Below are 4,840 nucleotides of genomic sequence, written 5' to 3' on the forward strand. Positions count from 1 at the left end.
TGTGTGTGTGTGTGTGTGTGTGTGTGTGTGTGTGTGTGCGTGTGTGTGCGTGTGCGTGCGTGTGTGTGTGTGCGTGTGTGCGTGTGCGTGCGTGTCTGTGTGTGTGCGTGTGTGTGCGTATGCGTGGTCAGGGGTGAACTGTAACTTTGACTACATCGTCTGCCATCTCAGGATGTGGAAGTTCTTCGCCTCCGCTGAGTGTAATGCATATTTGATTGTTTCATTCCAGCCTCAAGCTCCTTTATAAACCTAATTTTGACTATTTTTTTTATTTTGTTGCACATCGAAATTGATATCAACCACTAATCACTCAAGCTTACACTACTGCAGTTACTTGCATAAAGGTGAGATCAGATTTTCAAACTTTTTAAGCCACAAAATATTGACTCTATTTCTCAATAAAGTTTTAAAGTTTCCACAGTGATAATGTAAAGGCTTCAAATAAAATACTCCAGATATTTTTTTTAATAAAAGACATATTTTTCTCTGTTTGTAAAACTCTTCATGGTCTTTGGGATTATAAACATAGATTGTTGTAATATCGATGCTGCACCAGAAGGTGGTGATAATTTGAAGGTTTATGGCATAATAATTAAAGTGAAGGTGATTCTCACCCTGACAAAGGGAAGTATTCATAAGTTTTACATTTTTTAACAATAAATCATGTTTTAATTCTTACCTGATTTGGGAATTTGTCTCAACTGGTTTACTAGCTTATGATTTAAAATAATATATATTTTCCCCCTAATTTGTGACTGGAAGGAATTTGGTTTTGTGACTACAATGAATACAGTTTCTCTGCATTGAACTAAATGTTAATCTGATTTAATCAGAGTTTATAACCTGTAATATTATATTAGGGTTGAGTGCCTCAAACAGGAATCACAGCCAGAATCAAATAAATCTGGGCGTGGTGTAAAGAACTAGAATTAGCAAATTATCCTAAATGTTAATAGTGTCATTTAAATGTTTGCCAACATATTTTGACAACTCTTGTCAAACAACTAAAACTGTCTGTGCCAATGCAACAAAATTCAATGTAAATCTTTGTGGTTTAGCTTTATCAATGTTTCCTTTACTGCTGCATGTATCCAACATGTATGACATTGTATTGATAGACATAAGTCTAATTTCAGTGGATGCTCAGGACCTTTCAGAGCAGTGTGTGTTTGTTTAAACACCCTTAAAATAACACTAAACTAAGGTGCCAAAACCCTTTAATGTGTGATTCCCTTTCCAGCAAAATTCAAACATTAGCATGATTACTGCCCTCATGGTTGTGATTATATGAGCTCTTGTGTTTATTGTATTACCCAAAAGAACATGACAAGAACTAATAAGTTCCTTAATTGTCTCTGAATTCATTCAAGACTAAATTTGCTATTGGAGACACAGGCCTGCATACTTTGAAACCACGTTTTCAATAAGATCGTTACATGAATTCTCCTCCCAACATGTGGCGGAAGGAAAAAAAAAAAAAAAACTTGACTGGACATTGGAAGATAGATCAGAAGTCTTAATGAAGTTTGACTTTCAGGATTAGCAAACTCAGTCCCAGCCTGCTTTGAAGATAGACTCAGTTTGCAATTCCAAGGAAAACTTTCACAGCTAAAACAATACATTTTAAAACTGATTGCTCTCAGGTGAGAATTAGCACAGGACAAGCTGCTGGTGTTAAACATGGCAGAACTGAAGCTCAGACCCCCACAAGCCCTACAAAGAATTTTAGAGTTTATTCATTTCTATCAATGCATAACACTAGAATGGTGTTTATGATGTAAACTAGGGCTGGAGCTCTGAATCTCTTAACGTTTAGTCCTGTACTGTAAATAAGTGTATTTTGTTTCAAGCTTGTTTGCAGCTGAGTGATTCAGTTTTTATACAGCACACAGAATTGGATAATAACAATTTTATTGCATTTCTTTCTACACATTTTTTTAATTTAAATTTCTACCAGATAATCTGAGAAACTAACCTGAAGACTTACCCCCGACTGGATATGAACTGGTTTAATTACTTGAGTTTTTCTGCAGGGATCCCTAAATGCATGTAAACATCAGCGCGTCTTTGTGGACACACAGCAGAGTGTGTCCCGGCCTGTCAGGGGGGGCGGGGGGGCAGATGGACGATGTTGTTCTGGTTGGGATGAAAGAGGTGTGAAGGAGGCGCAGCCAGCCAACTGCTCAGGGTCACGTAAGGGTTGTCCACTCCGCTTGAAAGACAGACGACTCAAAACATCATCAACAGAATCTCACGCGTGAGCAGCGCAGCACCCAACACAAACATTATTAACAAAACAAACACTCCTACTTCCAAGACAGAATGCCCCCTTCGTGTGAAAGCTGTAGTGTTTCCCGCTTTGTTTTTTGGTTTCTGTTTGCACAGCAGACATCACAAGAAAAACACTCATCAGCCTTGTAGGATTATAAATCTAAAGCATAAGCAGCATAATATACCTGCAGTTCAGAAAAAGAAAGCTTGGCAGAAAGCTGAATATTATATCAAGAAGGCACATCTTGATAAACTTGAATAGCATCAAAAAGTTTAATTATTTCTGCAAATTTAGAACAAAAAGTGAAAAGTAAGTTTGTTTTTGTAATTTTTTATGATTATGGCTAACAGAAACTGAAAACCTCAAATTCTCTTTCTCAGAAAATATCAGAATACTACAGAATATATTTAATGCAGTAAATCTATGCTGTGGTCATAAAGAGCGTTGACTTTCAGATTGTCTTTACAAGAATGAGTGTTGTGTCCAACCCTTAATGAAAAGTTGAATGGATGGAAAGAGTGTTATAGAAAAGCTCAAGTCTGAAATAAATTTCATCCAAGTATTTAGGGGAGATTCAGAAACTAGTCAGTGGTACAAGGTCTTTCAGATTCATTGTTTTTATTTGACTTGGAGATCAGTGTCCTTGTGCACAGGATTCTGAGTGAAGTGAGGGATAATTTGGGAGTCCTATTATCTGATGGTGTTGGTTGGTTCATTATTTTCAGATAAAACATCCATCCACTCATTGTCTATGCTGCTTATTCTCACAGGGCTGATGAGGGGCTGGTGCCCACATCCAGCTGTCATTGAGAAAGGTGGGCTACCCTTTCTACAGATTGCCAGTCCATCACAGGTCAATATAAATTCATACAGGACAATAAATAAATAACTCACATACTTACTCTAAGGGAGAAATAAATGCCTCAAATCCACAGGGAGAACATGGAAACTGCACAGAGAGACCGCAGGCTGGAATCTGGACCTCGGATTTTCTAGCTACAAGATAACAGAGCTACTCACCGTCCCACTGCGGACCATCTAAACAAAACAGAAACAGGAAAATGTTCTGCATATACAGTACATCATGATTTATTGCATGTTATTAAAAATACACAATTTTTTAATAACATGAGACAGACAGGTGTTGTTTTGAATGGCCCATTTGGACCATAAAAATTCCCCATCTTCCCTTATTCTAATCTGGTCAAGCTGTGAACATTGCAATTCTGGTCAAAACCTCTCACACATACTCTGTACACAGAGAGTACACATCCAGATGTTTATTATCAGGAACAGTCTTTACTCTAATGCACAATGATTCTTTTTATAGATAAAATTTGGTTGACATAAGCTATGTTTTGATTTATCAAAAAATGGGACCAGCTTACTTTTAGAATTACTTTCTGTAATAAGTTATTTCTTTCATCTTTTTGACATTTTAAAATACTCTGCAGTTCTTGATACTGATGATTGTGGTCTGTAGTTCATAGTTTCTCTGTGTCAACAAAAAAATAAGTCTTTTTTTTCATCCCTACATGATTATGACTGACACAAAAAAAGGAAGGGAAGGTATGAGGATCAGTAACTTTAGAGAAATGTTAAATAGTTTTAGATCAGATAAAAACTGTGAATAGTTTGGACATTGCTTGTCAAAACTTTATATTTTCATTCTAGCTGACTTTCAACCAGAATCTTCAAATCGTGTTTATCAATATGAGTGTAATGCCACATTGCTACCACAAGGCGGCAGTAGTAGCGGTGACTTTTACAGCAAGGCAGCACCTGGTTTAGTTGTACTACTGCTGCCACAAGGCGACAGCTGATAAATACACTCACAGAGCTTTGAACTCTTGGACCAGTTTCTACTTAGTTTTAATTCAACTAAATAATGTTTGTGCACTTATTTTATTTTCTTGAACGGATAAAGATTACTGCAGCTTTTGAAACTTGTACTCATAAGTTTGTGTTTTGAATCAACTTCAAAATGCTAAAACTCTTAGTATGACAACGGACAGCAAAACAGTGGAAGTGCAAGCTTTACTGCTCAATGATTTCACTGATGTTAAGCCCGACGGACCCTCCGAGGGTTCCAGCTGCCACGTGACCTCGACTCGCTCTGTAAACAAAGGCTCCGTGTGCCTTTAAATTTTTTTTTTTATTATTATCCGCTAAAAGAGGCTTTAATCTTTCAAAAACTATTCCGCATAAAGGTTTTGCCCAAAATGTTAAGATTTTAGAGCTATTTAAAAACAGCTGATGAGATTTAAAGGTCCTCGGGCGATGACGCAACTGCCCGGAAAACCCCCGATCAGCTGATCATCACGGCCATTTTATGGCTTCACGAGACAGTGGAAAGACTCTCAGAGTATGGCACAAGATGTCGGCTATGCAAAATCATGACGTATTTTTCGGAACCCGATCTAAATGTGTGCGTAATTTATGCGTTCTCGGCGCGTTCTCGGTGCGTTCTCGCTGCGCTCTCCGTGGCTCTCGGTGCATAAGCACGTGTGGTACACGGGAGTCTGAGCACGTGGAGTTATCTCGGTTCCGTGAGTTCAGTTTTGATTT

Source organism: Poecilia reticulata, linkage group LG10, assembly GCF_000633615.1.
Source record: "Poecilia reticulata strain Guanapo linkage group LG10, Guppy_female_1.0+MT, whole genome shotgun sequence".
Lineage (NCBI taxonomy): Eukaryota > Metazoa > Chordata > Actinopteri > Cyprinodontiformes > Poeciliidae > Poecilia > Poecilia reticulata.